We start from the raw sequence: 27,824 nt of genomic DNA on the forward strand, positions 1-27,824 counted from the left end.
TAGATCATGTGAAGGCTTGTTTGAAATGAGGGCACCACTTTCAGTTATGATTTGTTCTCTTTCCTCCTCTTCCTTTTTCCTTCCTCCTTGTCCAATGTCCTGCTTTGACAAAAGCCACAGCCCAGGAACTGAAAGCTGCCCTGAAAGGCTGGGATGCTCTTATTTGCTAGGGATTTTGCTTTGATACTCCAAGCCAAGGTCTTGGCCCTGGTCAATGGTAACTTTGTCACTGGCTTCACTGGAACTAGGATTTGGTCCTTAAAAAATGTTACAGTAAAGGCAGCTGCATCCAGTTGCTGAACCTGAACCATTTCTAGCAAGTCAATTTTTGTATCTTTCCATAGACTCACTGAGCTTCCTCAGAGCGGGCCAAAGGTTGTAGCAGTTACCCTATAACAATGAGCTACTTGACCCCAGGCACCATGATTGTGTGATCCATGAGCCAGGCTGGGATCTGTGTCAAAAAATCCTGCGCTGTAAAACCGACGTGCATGATGCCCTGTCTCTGGAATTCCTAATCCACTCAGACCTGGGCAAAGGGCATCATGTGGATTTCCTAACAAAGCGGCACTAAGAGCATTCCCCCTGCCCAGGGCTAAAAGAGAATCTCTGCTTTATTCCTAAATGGCCCAGCAAACTGGGAGAAATGTGCAAACCACAGGCATGGAGGAAGCAGACTACAGCAGACCAGCAGCTGTGGCTAGGGAGCTGACTCCTCAGAAACCTTCACCGCAGGCTTTCTGCTGGCTCAGGCGTTTTGTCCTGCATTGCTCCCCCGCCCAGCTTTTTCACTGGAGTTGACACCATTCCCTGTTAAGCAGGAAGAGAAAAGCCGGCTGTTCCAATAGCTCAGGTCCCTCCCAGAGCTGTGAGCTGAGCCACACACCCAGCGTTGCTGACACCTGAGAATGGAGCCTGTTCAGCATGTGCTCTATTGTAATTTTGTTCTTGTTTATTTTTAAATTTTTTTTTTTTTTGGTTCACTGGAAAGGAAAGAAAGATGCTAGTTTAAACATTAAAGTGTAGAAGTTGCTTTGCTGCAATAAAACTAAATGTGTACACACACACACGTGCTCCACAGTGGAAGCTCCCTCTGCAAAGTGCCAGGCAGTCACCCTCTGAGCCAGATTCTTCCCTGTGTCCAGTTTCTGCTGCATGCAGCAAAGGGGCAAAGCTGCCAGGCATCTACTTACAGCTCCCTTGCTCTCTGTCCAGCCGCAAGTTCAAGTTAGAGCATCCTCTGGGCTGCTGTAAGGTGTGCCAGTGGGCAGTAGTCCCTGCCTTTCTTCAGCCTGGATGGACAGGCCCCTGTGCCAGAGGCTGTGGAGAAGGGAGAGGCATGAGCTAACTCTGCTGGATCTATATCGGCTGGGGACCCCCCCCATGCCGAGTTTATTCCCAGCTAAGGGGCAGTCCCAATTCCCTTTCCACCACCTGAATGAAGCAAGTCAGAGAATCTGTTCCTCTATGTCTGCAAACAGCTCGGAGCCCTGAGATTTATTGTTCTTGTAGCCTGGGTATCTAGCAACTGTTTCTGCAAGTGCCAGCCAGTGCTGTTCCTTTGATGGAGTCACAGAGGGAATTGGCTACCACATCCTTCTCCCTCACAGGCTTCCTCTCCATCCTGCTACCCCAAGACATTTGTGAGACAGAGGCAGCTGTCCCAGGCCCTGGGTTTTCCATAGAGAGATGGATGCAAGACTGGAGGAATTACTCACCAAGCAGGGGTCAAGTTGAGCCCGTCCAGGCTTGTATGTTATAGCAGCACTTTTCTCATAGCTGCTGTGGGCTGTGCAGAATTTAAGCTGTTACTAAAAGCGAACAAACCCAAAACCACCCAAGTTTCCAGTCCTAACGGGGCTGAAGAAAACCTTGAGTGTGGCCTGAGATGGTGCCAGGTGACAGTTTGCAGCCGCTCAATCCAAAGAGAGAGGGGTCCACCATATTCATTAGGGAGGGATGAGATTTTGGTCAGTTGAATCCATTACTGGCTGGGCAAGCTGGTCCTTAGACAGCGGACACAGCAGTTAATTAACTGATCATCTCAGCTTCCCCTGTCTGAGGCATCACTCACTCCTTTAACTCCATCCCCAACACTGGCTTTTATCTTATTGTTATCTTATGTTGGTTATTAACTTTCAAGATTTGGATCTTTCTTAGGGGGTTCTAGTAAACATTATACATGTTGCCAAAATGCTCCCCGCATTGCATCATGCTTCTTTCTCCATCATTGCACTTTTGCTCTTGTCACATGGAAGCTGCAGGGATTATTTTTTTTTTTTTAACACCAAAGGTAACTGAATAATAGGCCCTGCTCCTGCAATCTGATCCTTGAGCCCCTGTAACCCATTGACTGCTGTACTTCATGTAGGGGTGAGGCGCTGCCCAAATGGATCAGAGCCTAAGATTACAAGGCCTGAACCTCAGCTGGTGGAAGTCCAGTAACCTGCACATTGGTACCAGATGTGCAAGCTCAGCACCAGTGTGCTGAGCTCTTCTGGAAATCTGGCCCCCTGTAGTGTCCACAGCTCCATTCCAAATGTGAGGGTGGCCGGAGGCTGCATGCAGAGCTCTAAGGGTCGTCTGGCTGGCAGGCTTCTCCTCGGCCCCTCCTGCAGTAGGAATGAAGAAAAGGGAACTCTATTTTCATACTGAATCATTTTTGGTTTTGAAACCTTGTGTCGAAACAGATGCTGAAAAAAGCAAAGAGGCCCTGTGCCCTGCCAGTCCTGAGACAGCCCTGGCTCAGGTACCATGCGTGCATTGCAGGCACCCAGACAGGCCAGCTGTGCTTCCCTGCCTCGCCTCCTGCCCTGGGCTTCTCCTTTGAGATCCTGAGCCGCAGCTGGCTCTGTCACAAGCCCAAACTCTACAAGGTGAAAGTAGGGGAAGGAGGGTCATGGGGCTAGAGCATGAGACTTGGAGTCAGGCAGTTGGGGTTCTGCTCTTCTGCTGACTCATTTTGTGACCTTGTGCAAGTCATGGCACCTCTCAATGCCTCAGTTTCCCTGTCTGCAAAGTAGGGATGATGACCATACTGAGCTAATGGAAAATGCCCTCAGAGCCTGTGATGTAAGATTGCAGCTAAGTACTACGTAGCTAGAGGGAAGGAGTCAGGAGAATCTGCCTCACTTCATCTCTCTCTTTGAAATTGATGCCCAGTAGAATCTGATTCATGTGGTTGGATTGATTTTCCTGTTTATGTTACAAAAACTTTGAATAACAAAGGAAAAGATAAGGAAGAAAACAAACTGGTGGGTAATTCTAGTGGCTCCTGCTCTGCCAGTGGCTGCAGCATCCACCTCTTCCTCTTCCTCTTATGTGAAATATTTTCCCCAACAGGAGAGCTTTAGAGAGAGACCCTCTACTCAACCCCCCTGACTGTAGGGAGGGGGCATCTGGCACTGCTCTCACTGAACCCAACCCTGCTTGCTCTGATGGGTTCTGGAGGGCACGCAGCCTTTTATGGCTGGGGAGACAGTCACAGATATGCAATCTTCGAGATCAGTAAAGGAAGAAAGAGGAAAGGCCAAAGGGGTGGTGTTCAGATATCACTGAATAGAACAGAAGTGATCTTGAGAAAACATAGCAAATGAGCGTAGTGCATTATAACTACTAGAGGGAGCTGGTATATAGGAAAATGGCAACTATGCTATCTGACTAATTCCATCATTGGAGTTTAGTGGCAGGGACTGGGTTCTTTAAGGAGCCTGGATACCAGAGCAATAAACTTGGGTTGGTCAAAGGTTTTTCCATTGAAACTCTTTTTGGACAGAAAATTGGATTTCTGACTTCTAGTTTGCAGCTGATCTTTTTCTTGTTGTTGACAAAGTTTTCCATAGAGTTTTCATCAACATTTTCTGAAAGGGGATTTTCTGACCAGCCCTAACCCTGACTAATGTCACCTTAGCAAGGGTGACTCAAGTCACAGGGCTCCTAGTGTTGATGTCAGACCCTGGCACCATACCTCCTGTAGTGGATTGCTTGTTTCTAAACTCCAGGCTGCACCACCACTCCCAAACATTCAATACCATGAGTCAGGCCTCAAAAGTCATGAGATCAGCTTAAAAATCATAAGTTGTTTAAAAAAAAATCAACTGTGGGTTCTTTTAACTTGTGTTCATGTTTCTGAGCATTTTGGGTACAGTTGGGTCATATTTTCAAGTGACCATAAGGGCCAGAAATTTCCTGAAAAATATAAAAGAGCAGAGGGCTTATCTACACTTGAAATGCTATATCAGCACAGCTGTGCTTCAGTGTAGATACTCACTACAATGACAGGAGGGGTTCTCCCATTGGCATAATTAATCTACCTCCCCGAGAGGTGGTAACTAGCTTGAATTCTTCCGTCAATGTAACTTTTGAGTCTAGACCTGATCTGAGAATCTCAATCACATGACTCCAGCCGCTGGAACTTTAAGAAAAACACCAAATATTGTGAGGCTCACAATAAAATCATGACTTGGCAATTCTCGCTGTGTGTACCCACGCAATCATGCCTGCTCGCTGCTGACAGGCAGCTTGTAGCAAATGTGCTCTGACTGCCTCACCCAGCACTGGTAAAAAAATAAAAAATGGAGGTTGCTCATGTTCAAAGTACTGTTTGTACCATAGGGTTTGAAATGGGGTGATTTTTCATTTCTTCCATATTGTTATTTTTTAAACTGTTTTTTGACGATTTTGAATTTTTTCATTTTTTATTTTTCCTCTCTTGGGTTTTTCCTTTTCCCCCAGAGTAGAAGACAGAAGGAGGGAAAAGGGCAGAAAATGTGATGAAATTAATTTTAAAAATGACTTTTTTGCATTTGCCAGTTTAATTAGAAACAATTAGGAAATTTTGGAGGGGAAAAGCAAAATTTTTTAGTAAAAATTTCCAATTTTGCAAAAGGCCATTTTTCTACAACTGCAACAAAACAACATTTCATCTAAAAGAAAAGGAGTACTTGTGTCACCTTAGAGACTAACAAATTTATTTGAGCATAAGCTTTCGTGAGCTACAGCTCACTTCCGAAAGCTTATGCTCAAATAAATTTGTTAGTGTGTAAGGTGCCACAAGTACTCCTTTTCTTTTTGCGAATACAGACTAACACGGCTGCTACTCTGAAACCTAACATTTCATCTGAAGCCAGAGAGCAGTCCTGACAGGGAGGCAAATCTCTGACAAGGCTGTGAAATAATCTCCCAAGGTGTGAAACCTCATTGCTTGGGGCATCTGGAGGTAGAATGGACAATGCCTTGGAACAAGGCCCCACTAGGTCCTTCTCTTTATGCCCTCGATGGAGGTGGTCAGAGATAACACAGACCAATACACCATGTCCCTGTTTTCTACAGTTTGCAAACATTATGGTGCCTTTCCTACATAACACTCTGGCCTTTTGCTCCTACCCCTTGAATCATGGGGGAAGCCCTGCCACATGAGAAAGTGGGCTGGAAAGGAAGGGATAGGTGCAGCTTCCCAGGGAAGGAATTCCTGTGACATCTAAAGCCAGGAGTTAGAGTTCAGAGTCACATCCACCCTCAGCAGCATGGGCTGTACCCTAGGAATCCTCCTGAAGACTCCACTGTGGCCCCACAGCTGCAGAAGGGTTGCTCCCTGCTCACCTGCCTGATATCCTCTTGGTGAATCTGACACTGATCCTGCATGCCATTCAATTCCCGGTTTCTTCTCAGGGCCTCCATGGCATGGGGGTTCCACTCAGAGGCATGGACAAAGGCAGCACAGACATGGACCAGGTACGGCAATGTGAAATAGCCAATCCTTTAGGACAAAGGATGACGGTACAGTCCCACAGCAGCCCTGGCTGGCTGTTTCCTGCAGCCCTCAGTATGGGATCAAAGCTCTCCTGGATGAAATGAACTGACTGGAGACCTATAAGCCATGCCATGGTCAGCAAGAAGGCCCCATCCTGGAATAAGGGGGGGGGAAGTTCCACTGAGACATGCTGATAGCAGCTGCACAGGGCCCCCTACTGGAAAGATGCTGCCAGCGGGTGACATTACTGGACGGAGAGTGAGAACAAAAGTACGAACACTGAGAATGAGCTGGACTCCTTGTGACTGATTCTAACAGCAGCAGAGGGCAGGGTGTGGCTGTCTGGGGCCAGGTTGATCCAGGTAAGGACCTGCAGGGAGTAGAAGTGAATTGGGGCTGCTGGCGGGGGGATTCAAGGCAGGATATAGGTTGGCCAGGAGTGGAGGTAAGGCCATAGCAATGCATGGCCCAAGAGACTGAGAAGCAGCAATGCTTTGGGCCAGAGGAGGGGCCTATCTGGGGCAGTTGTTCCCAATCTATGTAAATCACATAGCTGATTAAGTTACCACAGAGGTTTCGTGTAGTTCTGAGCTTTCTGCCCCTCTTCTGGTGGCATGAGGATGAAGGGGCTCTCCTGAGGGATAAAAAGTCACAGTTTCCCAAGGAGAAATGATTGTGACTCACATGCTTTGCTCCCAGAGACCCGGCAAACTCATCACAACAGACAGGCCTGAGTTTTATTCCCAAGGCTCTGAAGAGGGAGACAGGGATGGGCTTGGGGACCCTACAAGGAGGGCATCGTTTCCCCCTTTTGGAGCAGGAGGTTTCATTTGCTTGTTTAATGCTGTCGGAATTTAGCCCTTTTAGCTCTGGGTGTTTTTTCCAGCCAGCTGCTGGGGAAGCAACTAGCAAACCCTGTGCAGATCAAAAGGAATCTTACTGTTCCTTGCAATCCTATCCTCCACTGAACCGGAGTGAAATGCTTTGCTCCATCAGTGCCCCTGGGGCTCTTGCCCTGGAACCCCTCAATAGTCAGGGCTGCAAGGTGGAGCAGAACTCACTGATCTCAGGCAGCCCTGTTATTGCCGAGCTGAGTCAGAAAGCTGCTGACAGTCCCAGCACGTGCTCCCCAGTGTAACAGGATCATAAGTGTTCTGTGGGGACAGCAAATCACTTCCCCCCTTGCTTTCCTCAGCCTGGGTCCTTCCCAATCCCCCAGGGAATGGAAATGGAGTTAAGGAAGCGCCTACCGTGGTTCACGGTCAGAATACGAAACGTGCACCAATGTTTTCACTAAAACAAATAGGGAACCAGCAGCACTAAAAATCATTAAGAACATAAGAACGGCCATATTGGGTCAGACCAAAGGTCCCTGTAGCCCAGTACCCTGTCTTTCAACAGTGGCCAATGCCAGGTGCCCCAGAGGAAATGAACAGAACAAGTAATCATCAAGTGATCCACCCCTGTTGCCCATTCCCAGCTTCTGGCAAACAGAGGCTAGGGACACCATCCCTGCTCATCGTGGTTCATAGCCATTGATGGACCTATCCTCCATGAATTTATCTAGTTTAAACAAGCCCTGCCATCCTTCTAACAGAGGGATGGGAAGCTGTCCAGCCTCCCTGTAATTCCTGTACTGTACATGCCTTTGTGCCCTTCATTTATGCCAACATTGCCCCCTGGCGGTCAAAGTCCAGAGAAACAAGGGTCTTTAACCAGTATCCCTCCACCAGTTTTGGTACATGTGACTCACTCCACTGATATTGACCCACTCATCTGAAGAACGAGATCAGATCTTCTCAAATGGTGGTTCCCAATCTTTTCAGGCAACTCAGCTTGTGTATTGGACCTCAGCTATTCCAGCCAATGCCTACTATATCCCATCAGATTATGTACATCCTAAACTCTCATTGGCCTTGGGACTACTCCAAACCCTCTCCCAATACCTGCTCCCACCAGCATGGCAGCCTCATACTGGAACACGGGATTGTCCTCCTCAATGCTAGCAAGATAAGGCAGGACCTGGAGAAGAGGAGGATGCTGCCTCCTTGGATCTCCGACCCTGCTCCAGCTGCTGGTCTCTGCTACTTTCTGTGCATGCAGATTCATATTTCCTTGTACTGAAGAACTCAACACTCTGGGTAGAGAACGTCATCATTGGCTTCCTTACCTGCCTGGTTGTCTTTGGTTCCTGCTGCTGAAAAGCATCAATTAGATTCTCTTCCAAGCCCCCTGCTGCTCAGCTGTAGATGGAGAAGAAGTATTCTTCTGGTGCAGAGGTCAAGGTGAAAGGACGCCACTGCAAGTGGGAGGCAAAGGGACAATTGATGAATATATTCTGGCCCACTTCCATGCTGAAGCCCTTCTTGTGCACTTGTAGTTCTAATCCTTTTGATAGGTGCACGACAGCCTGTGGGAAAGGCACATCCGCCAATCATGAGTATGTCCCACCCAGTTGCCACTACAGCTACACCACTGCTAACATTGGCTGGAGTAGCTGAGTGCCCCCTGCCCCCAGCAGTGCTCCTTCCCCATGGCCAAAAGTGACTTCTGCTGGGGTTGGGATGGGATTGGAGTGGAGGCGGAGCTCCCTACCCCATTCCTTTCAGTGACTCCTGCTGGGAAAGATCCCTACAGTGATCCTTTGTAACTAGGTGGTCTGCCCCTTTAAGGGCAAGGAGGTCTGAGGCCAGCCAGCCCTGTTCGGTTAGCACCACCCTGCTGCACCTGTATGGGGTGTTGGAGTTAAGAGGAAGAAAGCCCAGCAGCAGATGGGGGCTGGTTGGTGAAGAGGACTTGCTCAGAGATGGGGTAAGAAGCCTGGCTTTGACTAGAGAATGTGGGAAGGCTCTAACCTGCCAGAGGCCCTTGGTAGGAGGGTGGGCTTGGCCTGAGTTGGTGGGTTGATTGGTGTATAGGAGCTGGTGGCTAGACAGTAAAACAGGCTGCTGCTGGGGCCTGCCTGCAAGGAAGGGGGCTAAAGGCTGAACCCAGTGGAGCTACAGATTCTCTAGTTTTGGTACTGGTTTGTACTTGGACTAAGGAGCCTGGTTACCCTGCAAGGAATGAGAAAATAAATGTGACCTGGATGGAGAGCCAACTCCCCTCCCCAGCCCATGGGAACCCTGAGGAAGAGGGTGAGGTTGAGAGACTACAATGCCAGCTTTTGCCCTTAGGAGTGCTCTGACATGGTGAGTTGTGTACACTCCAGCCGGAGAGAAGCTGAGAGGGGTAGCTATGGGAAAATTGGGTTTTATTTCTTGATCTCTGTAATGGAGTGGGGCAGATGAAAGCTACACCCTCCGGGGAAGTGGTTGTCCTGATGCCCCCCCTTACCTTTGTAACAATGGCCCTCTGTTGAATGTGAGAACTGTTACACCTTCTCCCAGACCTAGAGAAGGATTGGGGCCAGCCCCACTGCCAGGACTGTGCAGACAGAAGGGAATTATACAGTGTGAAGACCTTCCTGCCTCAGGTGGGAGCTGAGTGGAGGTTTGGTGGTGGAGGGCACCAATGTTCCTCCAAAGAGATGCCCAGATCAAATGCTCCTGTGTAACATTTTGGGAAATGTATGATGGGACATGGCTCTATCCTGGCACAGGGTGACATGGCAGCACCAGCACTAATAGTAGTAACTTGCATTATAGAGAACTGTCCCACTCAGTTTGATTCAGGTTTTCCTAGCACTCCCATTGCCAGGGTATATGTGCACCTTTTCAGCTGGAGCTCCCAATACATTTGGCAGATGTTATGTAAGCCTTGCACCCCCTCCCTCTGTGCAGTAGGCAATTATTATTATCCCCATTTTACAGAAGGGGAAAACTGAGGCATACTGCTGCCATTTCTCACCTACTCCATCAGGCAGAGAACCAGCAAGGAAGAGGTGGGTTGGCCTCTGGGGTGGTGTGTTGATGAGCAGTGCCTGGAAAGTAGAGCAGGGCTGAGACAGGCAGCTGTGGGGAGGATGGGAATGGGTCCTGTGTGATTTACTTGGAACGGAGAGGGTGAGAGAAATTAATTTCTCAGGACTCCGACAGAGCGTGTTCTCTGATCTTATAGGGGTTTGTCCTTCTTGGTAGGACAGAGAGAGAGCCACAAAACAAGTACAGCATAGACAGCGATGCTGCAAGTTCCCCCATACTGCCCTGGTAGCCCCCCTGACCAGGAAGAACCACTTCTGTGGGGGGAGGAAGTGAACCCCCATGGCCAATTCAGTCTTTGATCTCTGCTGAATCTACTTAGGAGGGTCCCAATTAGTGGTTTTGGTGATGTAGCCTTTGGGAACTGGGCTGAGACCACAAAACTCCTTACACAAAGGACAGCAACAGCCATCAGATGGTAATAATTGTCAGTCCCTAAGGGCTGGAATTTCAACCAGTGCCCTAGATGTGAACAGGTCTGTAACCCGCTTAGAATTCCCCGAGCCATCTAATCACCCAGAGGTGGAGTGGTAGATCTGTTATCACCGGACCTATTTTATTTCCTGTGGCTTCAGTCATTCTTGCAAGGTGCTGTCACTCAGGGCTAGTCTACCCTGGCAATGCTAACAAACCCACCTCCACAAGAGGCATAGCTATCAGCGCTGAGAGCGCGGTTCCCAGCGTTGGTGCCCAGCTTGCACGGGTGCTTTACAGCACTGAAACTTGCTGTGCTCAGGGGTGTGTTTTTTCACACCCCTGAACGAGAAAGCTATAGCGCTGTAAATTACCAGTGTAGACAAGCACTGAGTTCTGATCCAAGCTGGTGCCTCAGCTTTCATTTAATCAGTGTGCTAATGTAGTTTAGTCTCCCCAGGTCAGTGTCTGGGTTCTAGTGTATTTACTATAAGGGGATAGTTGGCTTTGTAAATTATCTTTGTCTGTTTCCTTATCAGGGTGGGACATGAGGCTGTAGGGGCCTCTTGGGCTACATCTATTCAGGGGCAGGGGGAGAACCCACCCTCAGCAGCATATCTCAGAGCCCAAATGAGCTGATTTGGGTTCAGGCTGCAGGGCTAAAAAATAGCAGGGTAGATGTTCAGGTTCAGACTGGAGCCTGGGCTCTGAAATCCACCTCTCCTGCTGGATTTTGGTGCCCAGGAGTCTCTGCCCAGGCGGAGCCAGGGGTCTTTTTTAGCTGTGTAGACGTACCCTTAGAGTGAGCGCTCAGAATGCTGGATTTGTATGTTTCATCCATTCCTGTGGGTGGCTCCTTAGTGTGTAGATGTGGGATATGATTGGCCACCTCATAAAAGAAGAACTAAAACAGCAAGACAGTAACAGGCTGAACAACCAAAAGACAATACGGCAGAGTCTGTTGTACAGAATTCCTAAGCAAAAGGGGCTTTGAATATGGACAGCATGACGCAAACTTCCTCTGTGAGCTTCAAAGATTCATTCTAAGCAGAGTGCACAGGTTGATACTCTGAGATGGTCCTGAAGACCGTGTTAATATGTGAACTGCTGGGTGAAGGGGGACCTGCCTTTAATTAGGGAGCAAGAAACAATGGAGCTGCAAAATGGGAACTCAAAAATAGAGTCCTTGAAAAAGGTGAGACAAAGAAAGGAACATGGTTCTGGTGACTGAGTGAGCTCTGCTTCCCTTACAGAAATGACTCTTAGGATCACAATTAACCCAAACAATTGTATTCAAATAAAGAAATAATAATAAATCATATAGATGGTGTCACAGGCATGTGCATGGTGCTTTATACGTAAGAACAGCCATACTGAGTCAGACCAATCGTCTATCTAGTCCAATATCCTCCACCAGTATAAGTTAGAGCCAGAGGAGACCTACTCTAACTTATGCCAGTAGCCTGATGGCCCTAAAGGGTTTTATGCCAATGGAGGATCAATGTAGCAAGATTGTGCTTGGCAGGTCCTCTCCACTCCTCTGGCACACCCTCATGCCCCCTCCTTCTCCTGCTCTGGAAATGGGGGGCCAGCTGGTCCAGGAGCTGGCTCTACCATCTCCATCCACCTTACACCAGTGGAGAGCTCCCCACTGCAATTGGAATTCCCCACCGGTCAGCCACAGCCTCAATCCATTCCCTTCTGAAGGGCTTCTTCCTCTAGGCTCGTGTGTGTTTGGAGGATCACAAAAAAGGATATCAGTTACCTGAATAGCGAGATGTTAACATCCTCTGCTCTGCACCCTTCATGTTTTCTCCAATGATGCAAAAAATGTGCTCATGCTCCCCTGTCTTGCTGTCTAACAGGGTTAAAATGCACAATGGAGAGAGATTTCAGAGTAGCAGCCGTGTTAGTCTGTATTCGCAAAAAGAAAAGGAGTACTTGTGGCACCTTAGAGACTAAACAAATTTATTAGAGCATAAGCTTTTGTGAGCTACAGCTCACTTCATTGGATGCATTTGGTGGAAATGCAACCACCAAATGCATCCGATGAAGTGAGCTGTAGCTCACGAAAGCTTATGTTTCAATAAATTTGTTTAGTCTCTAAGGTGCCACAAGTACTCCTTTTCTTAATGTGGAGAGAGATACAGACAGACTCTGGGGCAGTTTGAAGGCTCAGCATCAGGCTAGCCCAGTACCTGGGCCGTGATCCGCACTGTTAGGTCAGAGATCAGAATTTGATTTCCACGCCCAGCCTCTTGTTCCCTGGGACAGCAGGGCTGAGCATGCTGCAGAGGAGGGGTGAGCAGCCCGCTGAGGAAAGGCAAGCCCCGTGCTCTGCAGTGCCCCGTGGGCAGCCTAAAGGCTGAACTGCGGTGCTCCAGATGGAAGGCCTGCACGGTGCCCGTGGTCAGAGCAGAGGCGATGATGCGTGGGGAACACCTCGCCGGTCAGAGGGGAAGTAGCATACGAATGGTGACTCACAGCAGGAGGAAACTCCTGGGAAACCTCAGAGCTGCTCTGGCTTTTCTCCAGCTGTTGGAGCCTCATTTGCAGATAAGTGCAGTCCCTGCCTCAGCTCAGCTCAATGGCTGCAAATGCAGGAAAACAGCGAGACTCCTTCGTAACTGGATTTTGAAGTGGGAGGTCAAATTGTGCCTGCTGGCAGACAGCCATTACCAACGGCTGGCTGCTGGGTGAGCTGTGGGAATTGGTGGCTTCCTTTCCACTTCTAGAAGTAGCTGCACCAGATCAGGGCTGGGGTGGGGGAAACATAGGAAGAGCGTGGGGCAAATCTCCATTGTCACTCTCCATGCTGAATTTGTCTGCAATGCAATCAGGGTGTCACTGACTAGACCTGTTAATAGTTGTAAACTCACTTAACTAAGAAACTAAGTGACTCTGATCATTGCATTATCCCTTCAGCACTAGGGAGATCTGTGGTGGAGCTGGGCTCTGAATGTCACTCACACACACACAGCCTTTTGTCTAACTTCGTTCAGTGAGGAGAAACCATTCTCCACAACATAGGACACTCACTAGTGGTTTCAGACCTGGAGATTCCTCCTCCCCCAACCTGGACTGAATAGGAGAGCTAGCAGTTAATAGCCTGTGCACCTGGACAACACTAAACTATCATTGAGAGCACGCAGTGGAGCACCGTCAGCTAGCCGGTACAGAGTATTTATCAACAGTTGCGCGGCTGGCACCTCGTCAGAGGAAAATCCCACTAGTGAGGTTAGCAACCTGGATGAAAAGGAGATCGTTGGGAGCAGGTTTCAGGTTTGTGTGTTCTTTTCTCCTCTAGCATACAAGAGTCTGAGTTTACATCTGGATGTAACGGTGACTAAGTCCCATTGCTAAAGGAAGCACCTTCCTGGTGGCTAACCAGAGACCTGTCTGAAAAGGTGGGAATAGAGGGAAAACTGAAAGGAACTTTCCCAAGATGCTGTGATTCTATCGCCAGGGCTGGAGGAGACAGTGCTCTGACAGTTTATATGGCCTTCTGATGCTACCAGGCCTCTCAATGCAACATTAACCAGGATCAGGCTTTTATCCAGTAGAGAAGACGGATCCTGGGGCTTGTTTCTACATCTCTCTTTATGTGCTCCACTCACCTTCTGCTGTTTGGTAGCAAACTGCTTGATCACTGCGTGCACCAGTATTACTGCAAGTGTCCTCATCAGGATAGACCAGGGGTCTCAAACACTCAGGCTGCATGTGGCCCGCGGGGTTATTTTCTGCGGTCCACCAGCTCCCCATGGCCCTCCCAGTGTTTACCTAGAGCAGCTCCGGCCCGGCCCAGTGCACACGGGGGGGCAGAGCAGGCTCCCCGCCTGCCTGCCTGCCCTGCCCCCACGCCGCTCCGGGAAGCGGCCGGAACCTAGCGGGGGGCACAAGGGTCTGTGTGTTGCCCTGGCTGCGCCTCCAGGCACTGCCCCTGAAGCTCCCATTGGCCTCGGTTCCCCGTTCTCAGCCAAGGGGAGCTCCGGGGGGGGGGGCGTGCCTGGAGGCACAGGCAGGGCAACACACAGATCCCTGTGCCTGCCCCCTCCCCTGCAGGTTCCGACCGCTTCCCAGAGAAGTGCGGGGGCAGGGCAGGCAGGCAGGGAGCCTGCCCTGCCTCTGTGTGGGCCAAGTCAGAGCCTGCCCCCCTGCAGCCAAACTCCCTGCTGCAGCCCACACCCCTCCTTCACCCCAACCCCCTGCCCAGAGCCCCCTGCTGCATCCTGCACCTGGACCCCCTGCCCAGAGCCCCCTGCTGCACCCTGCACCTGGACCCCCTGCCCAAAGCCCCCCGCTGCACCTGCATCCCTCCTGCACCCTCTGGGGCAGGGAGGGGGCTGAGTTGGGGTGGGGATTTTGGGGAAGGGAAAAGGGGGGGCAGGGGGGGGGCCTCATGGAAGGGGTGGAGTGGGGGCAGTGCCAGGGCGGCAGAGGGGTCAGGGTTGCAGCCCTCAGGCCAATGTACTAGTCCTCATGTGGCCCTGGTGGTCATTTGAGTTTGAGACCCCTGGGATAGACTCTTGAAGGCCATTGGCTGAAAAAAAAAAAAATTCCTGAGTCAAACAGGAGTAAAGCGGTTATAAAAGTGGCTTCTGCCACCATGGGCGAAAGTTAGTGAAAGGAGCAAGAGGCCGTCTGGGCTAATACAGGGCAAGATTTCTTACTCTTCGATATAACATTTTATAGCCTGGTCTAGATTGAAGGGAAAACTTGATGGGAATTCTGCACTCCCAAATAATAGAAATTAAAACACGTTTCCTCATTTAAAACAAGCAATTACAAATGGGACAACAGAAATGGTGATTTTAAAGTGGATCAGATTACAGTACACCAGAGGATCAGCTCTGTGAATTTAAGGGACGATAACGTTGGTGGACACCACTATTTTTGCAAATCACAAAAGTACATTGAGTTTCACCAACCCTCACATGCCACCACGTTCCCCCCAGAGCTGATTCTGACTGAGGGGTGTGATGCCCTCCTGCTAGTCTCAATGAATGCTGCATGGCTCTGCCAATGCTTGCTCTGTCACACAGCTTAGGGCCAGTCCTGCAAACCCTTTCACCTACTGAATCTCAGTGAAGTCAACAGGAATTTGGCATGTGGGGGACTTGAAGACTAGTGTAGTCATTGCTGGTAATGAGAGAGATGGATAGATCGTTATGGCTTGGGGGAAGTGACCTGGTTTCTGTGCCAGATAGCACCACAGTATATGGACACCAGTTCATAAGATGCACAGGCCCAAATCCTCAGAGGTATTTGGGCACTTATGTTCCATTGAAGTCAATGGAAGGTAGGAGCCTAAATACCTTTGAGACGCTGGGCCATGCCCTTTTATTATATACCGCCATCGTGCATGGTGTGCAGGGAGAAAGGATGGTTGTGCAGTTACTGCACTACTCTGGGACTCAAGGGGCTTCAGTCAAGTTCCGAGCTCTGCTACTGCCGTCACATGTGACTTAGGGCAAGTCATGCAGGCTGGGGATGGCAAGGGAGCCTCGAGGAGGTGATAGAATTCAATGCTGCAAGGGACAGCCATATCAGCCTCATCTATAGCACAGGCCACCAACAGCATCCACACACTGAACCCAACAACTGAAATGAGACCAAAGCCTGCAGGAGACTAGACTATAATGTGCCACAGGGAGAGAGGGACCAAGGTGCTCCAAGGCAGAGGTCCCTACAACGGCAGGGAATTGAATACGTGAGATCTACTCAGATATCCCAGCAAGCTATTCTCACCCCATGCTGCAGAGGAAGATGAACCCTGCCCTCTCCAAGGTCACTGCCAATTTGTCCTGGGGAGAAAATTCCTTCCTGACCCACACTGATCAGTTTGACCCTGAGCATGTCTCAAATATAAAGGGAAGGCTAACCACCTTTAAATCCCTCCTGGCCAGAGGACAAAACCCTTTCACGTGTAAAGGGTTAAGAAGCTAGCATAACCTCGCTGGCACCTGACCAAAATGACTGATGAGGCGACAAGTTACTTTCAAAGCTGGAGGGGGGGGAGGGGAAAGAAAAGGTTCTCTGTGTGTTGCTTTTCATAGAATCATAGAATCATAGAATATCAGGGTTGGAAGGGACCCCAGAAGGTCATCTAGTCCAACCCCCTGCTCAAAGCAGGACCAAGTCCCAGTTAAATCATCCTAGCCAGGGCTTTGTCAAGCCTGACCTTAAAAACCTCTAAGGAAGGAGATTCTACCACCTCCCTAGGTAACACATTCCAGTGTTTCACCACCCTCTTAGTGAAAAAGTTTTTCCTAATATCCAATCTAAACCTCCCCCATTGCAACTTGAGACCATTACTCCTCGTTCTGTCATCTGCTACCATTGAGAACAGTCTAGAGCCATCCTCTTTGAAACCCCCTTTCAGGTAGTTGAAAGCAGCTATCAAATCCCCCCTCATTCTTCTCTTCTGCAGACTAAACAATCCCAGCTCCCTCAGCCTCTCCTCATAAGTCATGTGCTCTAGACCCCTAATCATTTTTGTTGCCCTTCGCTGTACTCTTTCCAATTTATCCACATCCTTCTTGTAGTGTGGGGCCCAAAACTGGACACAGTACTCCAGATGAGGCCTCACCAGTGTCGAATAGAGGGGAACGATCACGTCCCTCGATCTGCTCGCTATGCCCCTACTTATACATCCCAAAATGCCATTGGCCTTCTTGGCAACAAGGGCACACTGCTGACTCATATCCAGCTTCTCGTCCACTGTCACCCCTAGGTCCTTTTCCGCAGAACTGCTGCCGAGCCATTCGGTCCCTAGTCTGTAGCGGTGCATTGGATTCTTCCATCCTAAGTGCAGGACCCTGCACTTATCCTTATTGAACCTCATTAGATTTCTTTTGGCCCAATCTTCCAATTTGTCTAGGTCCTTCTGTATCCTATCCCTCCCCTCCAGCGTATCTACCACTCCTCCCAGTTTAGTATCATCCGCAAATTTGCTGAGAGTGCAATCCACACCATCCTCCAGATCATTTATGAAGATATTGAACAAAACGGGCCCCAGGACCGACCCCTGGGGCACTCCACTTGACACCGGCTGCCAACTAGACATGGAGCCATTGATCACTACCCGTTGAGCCCGACAATCTAGCCAGCTTTCTACCCACCTTATAGTGCATTCATCCAGCCCATACTTCCTTAACTTGCTGACAAGAATGCTGTGGGAGACCGTGTCAAAAGCTTTGCTAAAGTCAAGAAACAATACATCCACTGCTTTCCCTTCATCCACAGAACCAGTAATCTCATCATAAAAGGCGATTAGATTAGTCAGGCATGACCTTCCCTTGGTGAATCCATGCTGACTGTTCCTGATCACTTTCCTCTCCTCTAAGTGCTTCAGGATTGATTCTTTGAGGACCTGCTCCATGATTTTTCCAGGGACTGAGGTGAGGCTGACCGGCCTGTAGTTCCCAGGATCCTCCTTCTTCCCTTTTTTAAAGATGGGCACTACATTAGCCTTTTTCCAGTCATCCGGGACTTCCCCCGTTCGCCACGAGTTTTCAAAGATAATGGCCAAGGGCTCTGCAATCACAGCCGCCAATTCCCTCAGCACTCTCGGATGCAATTCGTCCGGCCCCATGGACTTGTGCACGTCCAGCTTTTCTAAATAGTCCCTAACCACCTCTATCTCTACAGAGGGCTGGCCATCTCTTCCCCATTTTGTGATGCCCAGCACAGCAGTCTGGGAGCTGACCTTGTTAGTGAAAACAGAGGCAAAAAAAGCATTGAGTACATTAGCTTTTTCCACATCCTCTGTCACTAGCTTGCCTCCCTCATTCAGTAAGGGGCCCACACTTTCCTTGGCTTTCTTCTTGTTGCCAACATACCTGAAGAAACCCTTCTTGTTACTCTTGACATCTCTTGCTAGCTGCAGCTCCAGGTGCGATTTGGCCCTCCTGATATCTTTCCTACATGCCCGAGCAATATTTTTATACTCTTCCCTGGTCATATGTCCAACCTTCCACTTCTTGTAAGCTTCTTTTTTATGTTTAAGATCCGCTAGGATTTCACCATTAAGCCAAGCTGGTCGCCTGCCATATTTACTATTCTTTCGACTCATCGGGATGGTTTGTCCCTGTAACCTCAACAGGGATTCCTTGAAATACAGCCAGCTCTCCTGGACTCCCTTCCCTTTCATGTTAGTCCCCCAGGGGATCCTGGCCATCTGTTCCCTGAGGGAGTCAAAGTCTGCTTTCCTGAAGTCCAGGGTCCGTATCCTGCTGCTTACCTTTCTTCCCTGCGTCAGGATCCTGAACTCAACCAACTCATGGTCACTGCCTCCCAGATTCCCATCCACTTTTGCTTCCCCCACTAATTCTACCCGGTTTGTGAGCAGCAGGTCAAGAAAAGCGCTCCCCCTAGTTGGCTCCCCTAGCACTTGCACCAGGAAATTGTCCCCTACGCTTTCCAAAAACTTCCTGGATTGTCTATGCACCGCTGTATTGCTCTCCCAGCAGATATCAGGAAAATTAAAGTCACCCATGAGAATCAGGGCATGCGATCTAGTAGCTTCCGTGAGTTGCCGGAAGAAAGCCTCATCCACCTCATCCCCCTGGTCCGGTGGTCTATAGCAGACTCCCACCATGACATCACTCTTGTTGCACACACTTCTAAACTTAATCCAGAGACACTCAGGTTTTTCCACAGTTTCGTACCGGAGCTCTGAGCAGTCATACTGCTCCCTTACATACAGTGCTACTCCCCCACCTTTTCTGCCCTGCCTGTCCTTCCTGAACAGTTTATAACCATCCATGACTGTACTCCAGTCATGTGAGTTATCCCACCAAGTCTCTGTTATTCCAATCACGTCATAATTCCTTGACATCACCAGGACCTCCAGTTCTCCCTGCTTGTTTCCAAGGCTTTGTGCATTTGTATATAAGCACTTGAGATAACCTGTTGATCGCCCCTCATTCCCAGTATGAGGCAGGAGCCCTCCCCTCACAGACATTCCTGCCTGTGCTTCCTCCCGGTATCCCGCTTTCCCACTTACCTCAGGGCTTTGGTCTCCTTCCCCCGGTGAACCTAGTTTAAAGCCCTCCTCACTAGGTTAGCCAGCCTGCTGGCAAAGATGTTCTTCCCTCTCTTCGTAAGATGGAGCCCGTCTCTGCCCAGCACTCCTCCTTCATGGAACACCATCCCATGGTCAAAGAATCCAAAGCCTTCTCTCCGACACCACCTGCGTAGCCATTCGTTGACCTCCACGATTCGACGGTCCCTACCCAGGCCTTTTCCTTCCACGGGGAGGATGGACGAGAACACCACTTGCGCCTCCAACTCCTTTATCCTTCTTCCCAGAGCCACGTAGTCCGCAGTGATCCGCTCAAGGTCATTCTTGGCAGTATCATTGGTGCCCACGTGGAGAAGCAGGAAGGGGTAGCGATCCGAGGGCTTGATGAGTCTCGGCAGTCTCTCCGTCACATCACGAATCTTAGCCCCTGAAGCCCCTTTGCCGGGACAAGAACAGGAATGCAGTTCAGAACTCCTGTAAAGGGATAATAAGCAATCTAGTTAGATATGCGTTAGATTTGGTTTTGTTTAAATGGCTGATAAAATAAGCTATGCTGAATGGAATGTATATTCCTATTTGTGTCTTTTTGTAACTTAAGGTTTTGCCTAGAGGGGTTCTCTGTTTTTGAATCTGACTACTCTACAAGGTATTTCCCTTCCTGATTTTACAGAGGTTTTTCTTTTACTTTTTCTTTAATTAAAATTCTTCTTTTAAGAACCTGATTGCCTTTTCATTGTTCTTAAGATCCAAGGGTTTGGGTCTGTGTTCACCTATGGAAACTGGTGAAGATTTTTATCAAGCCTTCCCCAGGAAAGGGGGTATAGGGTTTGGGAGGATTTTTTGGGGGGAAAGACATTTCCAAGTGGGCTCTTTCTCTGTTATATATTTGTTAGATGTTTGGTGGTGGCAGCAATAAAGTCCAGGGGCAAAAGGTAAAATAGTTTGTACCTTGGGGAAGTTTTAACCTAAGCTGGTAAAAATAAGCTTAGGGGGTTTTTCATGCAGGTCCCCACATCTGTACCCTAGAGTTCAGAGTGGGGAAGGAACCTTGACAGCATTGAGCCAGAATCAGTCAGACAAGCACCTTAGAGAGAGAAAATGCTTGCGCCACTTCAGAGCCCTAGGACATTAGATGGGGAGGATTATCTCCAAGGGTGGCCATTTTTGATGCTTCAGAGGGAGGGGACCCCCCAAAAAAATCCACCAACAACTCTCACAACCCAGAGCACACTGAGGAGGGACGGGAAAGAATCCCTTCCTGACCCCGGCTGCAGGTGCCTGTCTGAAGCCCTGAAGCATGAGATGTCAGGAAAAAAATCAGACATGAACCAGAAGGGACTCTCAGGGCTGCTGAGCCCTGCATCCTACCATGACAGGCACCCCTGTCAGACAATCCCACTCAAATTTATCCAGCTGTATCTCAAAACTAATTAAGCTGGTTGCCCCCACAACTCTTGTTGGGAGGCTGTTCCAAAACCTCTCCCCTCAGATGATTAGAATTTTTTTTTAAATTTCCAGCTTGAATTTTTTCATGGCCAGGTTATGCCCATTTGTTCTTGTTCCTTTAGCTTATGAAGCCTTTCATCCTTCCTGGCATTTACCCCCTGATGTATTTAGAGAGGGCTTTCTCTAAATACATTAGGGGGTAAACACTAGAGCAACTTAAACCTTCATTTTGGTAGGCTAAACAAGCCAAGCTTCCAGTCTCCTCTAAGCCCTCTATTCCCCTGATCATCCTAGTAGCCCTTCTCTGCACCTGGACAAAGGCAGCTGAGATCCTTGAAGATATTAGGTGAGGCATTTCCAGAAGTGTTAGTGCTATTGTACAAGGTACTTGTAAGACCGCAGTTGCAATACTGTGTACAGTGCTGTTCACTATGTCCAAAAAAAGAGGACTTCAAACTGGAAAAAGTTAGTGTTAGCTATCTATAAATACATTGGGGGTGTGGGGCGAGTGGGGGTGGGGACAGTAAATGCCAGCAAGGATGAAGGGCTCTTAAGCTAAAGCACAATATTAAGCTAAGGGACACCCAATGAAGTCTGGTCAAAGTGTTATAAACTTCCCCCATTTGACCTGAAATATCAGTTTGAAGTTTATCTAGAGAATGCTCCATTGGGGATCTCCACTGGGTAAGAGATGGGAATTTATGGCCTCATGCCTCTCCCTGCCCACCACATCCTTCCCTTAATTATTTCTACACCCTGAAGTCCTTTACTGGACTCAGTTCCTTTAGGTGGTCTGGCACAAGTTATCTTCTCACTCCCTCTAGTGGAGCATTATAAGTGTGTCATTTTAACATACAGACCATGGCTTCCCCTCCAGGAGAACCCAATGGAAACACCAACACCCAGTATTTCATTTACTGCCACTGACCCCATAAACTCCTAAAAAGATTCCCGTAGTCCCAGCGTCAGCCCAATGTAGCTGGCAAGGTGCAGCATAGGTGAGTTGAGTAAAGACACGCAGGAAGGGTGTAGGTACATGAGTCTAGACCCTACCTGTCTCTCTACTCGCCCAGGCTATGCATCCCCATCTACACTGACATTTTAGTAGTATACTGTCCCTTCACCCCAGAGAAAGGCTCCAGCAGAGGTGAGGTAGCAGGACAGTCTCCAACAGGGGTTTTCCCAGCTGCCTCCCCCAACAGAGTCTTTCACGGACACGTGTCACTACACACTGTGGTGTGGATGCAGCTTGGTTTTCACTGTGTTATGTAGCTAAGTGTACACTACACACTGCCGACGCTGGCATGTAGTGTAGATGTAGCCTTTTAGATCCTAGCCTGAGAAGCTTGTCCGACCATCCCTCCCTCCCCCGCTTTTGAAGAGGCTTATTTACATTTTAAACTTCAACTAACCAGAATCAGAATCTCCTTCCCAGAAGCCTGCCAGCCCAGCTGTCCAGGAAGCTTAGCAATCAAGTCAACTTCCTTTTGTGGTGGCTTGTGGCTGCTGAGCCCCATTTTCCCTCAGTCTGCTCTAAAGTCTTCAACTTCATTTGGAAATTGCGGTTATTCAGGAGAAATCTACAACCTCTCTTCTTGCTGAGCACCCAGCAAGTAAGCTAGGTGTTAAGTATTTTAATACCTGAGGCTAGTTGACTTACAATCAATTTATACAAGCAACCCAGGCAATTGGTCTGCATCCTTGCAGAGGGGCATACATCCCCATTTTGAGGCCTTGTCTACACTTGCAAGTTAGAGCGCATTAAATCAGCCTCAGGTGCCCCAACTCCTGAGGTGTCCACACTGGCAAGGCACATAGAGCGCCCGGACTCTGCGGCTGGAGCGCCTCTGGTAATCCACCTCCATGAGAAGCATAATGTTTCTGTGCTCTGGCTGGAGCACCATGCTGCCAGTGTGGATGCCCTGGTCTATTAATGTGCTCTAAATCGGCTTCCAGAAGCGTCCCACAATGCCTGTTCTAGCGACTCTGGTCATCACTTTGACTTCTACTGCCCTGACCTCAGGTGACCAACTGGCAGACCTGCCCTTTAAGTTCTTTGGGAATTTTGAAATTCCCCTTAGTGTTTGCTCAGCCAGGCGTGGAGTGCTCTCAGCGTATCTTTCCAGGTGACCATGCCTCCACGTGCCAGGCAATCCCCAGTATGGAGCAATGATGAGGTGCTCAGTGTTTTGGCGGGGGGAGGGGGGGGAGGAGAAGCTGTCCAGTCCCAGCTGCACTCCAGCCATAGGAATCACTATACCTTTGGGTAGATATCAAGGGCCGTGATGGAAAGGGGCCATGACCAGAATGCAGTGTAGCGAAGAGTTAAAGTGAAGGAGCTGCGGAATGCCTACCACAAAGCCTGTGAGGTAAACAACTGCTCTGGTGCTCTCCTTGCGACCTGCTGTTTCTACAAAGAGCTGGATGCGATACTTGGGGGTGACCCCACCTCCACTCCAAAGACCACCATGGACACTTCAGAGGCCGTAGCAGCACAGAGTTCAATAATGCAGGAGGAGGAAAGCGGGTGCTGAGGAGGAGGGGGGCCCAGAGCCAGAGGATGGCATGCAGCCAGGAGCTGAGTTCAAGCAAGGAGGAAGATAGCCAGTTGCAGCGGACAGTGCTTGGGGAAGAACAAACAGCAGAAGAGGTGCCCAGTAAGTGGCTTTTATTTTGGGAAGGAAGTTGTTCAATGTGGGCTCTTGGGGAGAGGAGGATTGCAGAAAGAAGGGTTAGGGATGCATACATGTCTAGATGTGGAACAGGGCATTGATGTGCTCTCTCACATCGCAGTAATCGGCCTCAGTGATCTCTTCAGAGGTCTCATGCAGAAACTGGGCAATCCACTTGTGCATGTTCCTTGGCAGAGCTACTGTGCTTCTTGTCCTAATAAGGCTAACAGGTCCAGACCACTGTGCCATGATTGGCGGGGGGGACCATTGCTGCACACAGGCAAGTGGCATAAAGGCCAGGGCGGAAGCTGCATTGTAGAAGAAGACTCTCCCTTGCTTCCCAGATCACCTTCAGCAGCAAGATATCTTCCAGGACGAACTCATCCTATGGAAAATGTGGGGACAGTGTTCAGTATAGGGGCCTCCTGCAGCTGTTGGTTCCCCAAGGTCCAGAACCTATGGCCCTGAAACAATCAGTCCCCCTTGCCCCTGTGCTTACTCACCATTTTGGGGGCTCCTGTGGGTTATGTGTGCTCATTTTGGGACTGGCACTTTCTGCTATTGTGTACACTGTACTCGTCTTTAAGTACGGCAGAATAATTGTTCTGTCTAGTATAAACAATGCTGCCTCTGTTAAGTGTTGCATCTGAAAAGCCAAAATGCAATCTTGAGATCCCAGCCATCCTTGTTATCAACAGCCGAAAGACTACAAAGAATCAGGAAGCGTATGCGAAAAACCAAAGAGGACCTGCAGCATGAAGTCATTGAGCAATCCTTTACTGAAAATCAAAAAAGTACAGGAGTGGTGGGAGACTGCAAGGAGGCTCCCCCAACAGAATGCGGATCGCCAGCACCAAAGCACTGAGTGGCTCATATGCATTATGGAGCGCCAAGCGGACTCGATACAGGCTCTCATAGCACTGCAGATGGAGCAAATTCATCCCCCCCCGCAGCCCTTGTCCCAAAACTTTCCCTTTGGCCCCCATGTCACCGCTAACCCACTTCCCCCAACATCCAGTTTCTTACTGCCACCAGCTGCCTCCAACACCTGTAGCTTCACCACCCAGCCCTGCAAACTACAACCCTTACCCACTGCACTCAACCCCCATCACCATGCATGTTAGCCAGCCTGAAGCGCTGCACTCATTGCACGACATTCCAGACAGGAAGTCTGAATATGATAACAGGAGATATGCAAATCTGTGATTGTCCCATTCCTCACCCCGCTTCCTTTCCTTCTCCCACACAGCACAGATGTCATGCCCTGTTTCCCCTGCAGTTGTTTCTTTTCAATAAAAGATTTTTTTGGCTTTGAAAACATTTATTGCATTAAGTAAAAGACACCGAAGTCCAGGAAAGCAACAGGCACTGCAAGTCAGTGCATCATATGTAGCAAACACAGATGCCTACTAGCATTGGAGCCACTGCACTTCACTCCCGTGGCTTTCAGCATCGAATAGCTCCCTCAAGGCATCCCTAATCCTTACAGCCCCACGCTGGGCCCCTCTAATAGCCCTGGTCTCTGGCTGTTCAAATTCAGCCTCCAGGTGTTGAACCTCTGTGGTCCATGCCTGAGTGAAGTTTTCCACCATTCCCTTCACAAATGTTATGGAGGGTACAGCATGTGGCTATAACCATGGGAATGTCGTCATCGGCCAGTTACAGCTTCCCATACAGACAGCACCAGCGGCCCTTTAAATGGCTGAAAGCACACTCAGTCATTGTTGAACTGCTCCTTGCTGCTGTCAAGGGTGTGTAGGGTTTCATGAGCCACGGCATTAAAGGGTAAGCAGGGTCTCCAAGGATCACAGTGGGCATTTCGACTTCCCCTACAGTGACCTTCTGGAAGAAAATCCTGACTTGCAGCTTCCTCAACAGGCCTGTGGTCCGAAAGATGCATACATCATGCACTTTTCCGGACCAGCCAGCGTTAATGTCCATGAAACACCCACGGTGATCCATAAGTGCCTGGAGAACCATAGAGAAATACCCCTTCCGATTTACGTACTCGGAGGCAAGGTGGTCTGGTGTCAGAATTGGAATATGCATCCCATCCATCACCCCTCCACAGTTAGGGAGACCAATTTGTGCAAAGCCAGTCACAATGTCACGCACATTGCCCAGAGTCATGGTTCTTCTGAGCAGGATGCAAGGCCCTGCAAACTTGCATCAACACGATTCCAGCAGTCCACTTTCCCACTCCAGACTGGTTAGCAACCGATCGGTAGCTGTCTGGAGTTGCCAGCTTCCAGATTGCAATAGTCACCCGCTTCTCCACTGGCAGGGCAGCTCTCAATCTCATGTCCTGGCGCCGCAGGGTGGGGGCGAGCTCCTGACGCAGTCCCATGAAAGTGGCTCTCCTCATCCAAAAGTCCTGCAGCCACTGCCCGTCATCCCAGATGTGCATGACGATGTGATCCCACCACTCGGTGCTTGTTTCCTGAGCCCAAAAGCAGAGTTCCACTGTGGTGAGCATGTCCATGAATGCCACAAGCAACCTCGTGTCATATGCGTTATGACAGTCAACATCGTCAGACTCCTCACTGTCAGTTTGTAGCTTAAGGAGCAACTCGACTGCAATTCGTGACGTGCTGGCGAGACCCATCAGCATATTCCTCACAAGTTCAGGCTCCATTCCCACAGACCGAAAGGGAAGACAGAGCGCGCAGTACAAAAAACATTGAAAGATGGCACCAGATGTGGACAGAAGCCCAGGGATTGCTGGGATGTGAAGCGATGCATCACAGGGCATTAGGACAGAACCCAGAATGCCCTGCACCCCCCATTCTCAAGCCACAGCACCAGAATGGGAAGAGGTGCTCTGTGGGATAGCTGCCCATAATGCACCGCTCCCAATGCCGCTGCAAGTGCTGCAAATGTGGCCACGCCACTGCGCTTGCAGCTGACAGGGTGAACACACGGCAGCACTTTCCCTGCTGTGGTCTCTGAGGGCTGGATTAACTCAAAGCGCTCTACATCTGCAAGTGTAGCCATGCCCTGAGAACCTCTGGTCTGAAGGGATTATTTTGCCAAATCACAACATACATTTCCCCCCAAATGGATCTGTGTTGTGGTGCACTATTATAGGATTCCTTTGCACAAGGCTTTCAAATATCTGAGCCCTCCTCTTTCGAAGGAGTTTTAAGGTTTGCCTGATCTCTAGAGATTTAACCTTTAATGTTGTTTTTTATGCTGGGTAAAAATAAATAAAAAAGGACTCACTATTATTGTGGTTGGTGATTGATTCCTTTGATATACCCTACCCATATTCCCTCTGCTACCCTGACAAGCTACTGTGGTGGTCCTCGCTCAGGGGTTGGTTGTTCAGGTAGTGTCAGGGATATGGCCTGAGATTTGCAGGGGGTTGTTGGTAGGGGAGCCAGGGCCCTCCCACTCCACCAGGCTCCAGAGGTGCTAGAACAAGGGGTGCTGCAGCACTTCCTGGCTTGAAGCCACTTCCATTTTATACACAGTTTACAATTTGGTTCAATGGCTCTCAGCACCCCCACTATACAAATTGTTCCAGCATCCCTGCCAGGCTCCAACCCAGGGCCCTGTGAGGGGCTATCAGTGATCTGACCTCCAGGGCTGCATATAGCTGCCCTCCTGGCCACTTCCCATCACCCCCGTCTCCCTTGCAATTGTCCCAAAGTCAGGTTAAGGCAGTACAAAGGGTGTCTGCTCACCACAAGGCTCCATGTAGTGTGGTATCTCAATCTCTCTCTGGTTATGGCCCACCCTCCCAGGCCAGCACAGTCCTAGGGCTTTCCCCTGCTGGGGTAGTCCAAACAAAAAATAAAGGGGATTACCAAAGTCCACACAAGGGGAATGCTTCGCTTTCCAGCTGTCTCTGGGGCAGGCCCTCCCTTACCTTGGGGCAGTTGTCCTAGGGGGAGATTCTGCCTTCCCTCAGCTCTTCTGCCTTGGAGCTGCAAGTGACAGATCTGCTCTCTGCCCTGGTCTGCCACCAAGGAAGCTGCTCTCCTGCCTTTGAACTCCTCCTCCTGCTGATGTTTTTCCTGCAGGTGTTGGGGGGGGGGGCTGGCTGGGCCCAGAGCAATTCCTTAACCCCTCGTTGTCCAGTGTAGGGTTTGTATACCCAATCACAGCTTCCCACTTGAGGGGGTGGGGGCAGGAAGGAGGGTGCCATAGGAGCCATTGGGCTGGACTATGCCATCATAGCATTCCCTGATCCAAAGGGAATCCTTACTTGGCTAGACACACATGATTTAAGTCCACTCTGCACAGCTGGAGCCCTGTTTTAAATAGAAAATGTATTACTATTCATTATATTTTACTATCCATCTATTTATTTAGGGAGTTTTAAGAGGTTTACAAATCCTAGCCATGTAAGCATCAGACAGCACAATAATCATTACAACAGTGAGCTTTTGTTAGAGAAACGTGGGACAGTCATACAATCATCAGATCTTTCTATTTAACAGGGTCTTACCAAATTACCAAGGCAGCATCCTTTTACTACCCAGGACATGTTGTGTCTGGTGGATGTTATTACACTAAGTGAGATCTCTGATTACCCGTATTTAATAAACCGGCATATTCAAAACCATTGGACAGGTATGCAGGTGAGTGTA

General features: G+C 49.3%; 1 long non-coding RNA gene across 2 annotated transcripts; it reads right to left on the reverse strand.

Annotated features, from left to right (window-relative positions):
- LOC122455726 lies at positions 1 to 27,195 on the reverse strand. 2 transcript variants are annotated; one of them, XR_006274164.1, is made up of 6 exons: positions 27,101 to 27,195; positions 26,916 to 27,003; positions 11,758 to 11,851; positions 7,923 to 8,051; positions 5,602 to 5,843; positions 1 to 2,612 (listed from the first exon to the last, which is right to left on the reverse strand). It is a non-coding gene; the product is annotated as an uncharacterized LOC122455726 (long non-coding RNA). The 2 variants fall into 2 exon arrangements; XR_006274165.1 differs by lacking the exon at positions 11,758 to 11,851.
- Positions 27,196 to 27,824: the final 629 nt, after the last annotated feature.

This window comes from Dermochelys coriacea, chromosome 9 (assembly GCF_009764565.3).
Source record: "Dermochelys coriacea isolate rDerCor1 chromosome 9, rDerCor1.pri.v4, whole genome shotgun sequence".
NCBI lineage: Eukaryota > Metazoa > Chordata > Testudines > Dermochelyidae > Dermochelys > Dermochelys coriacea.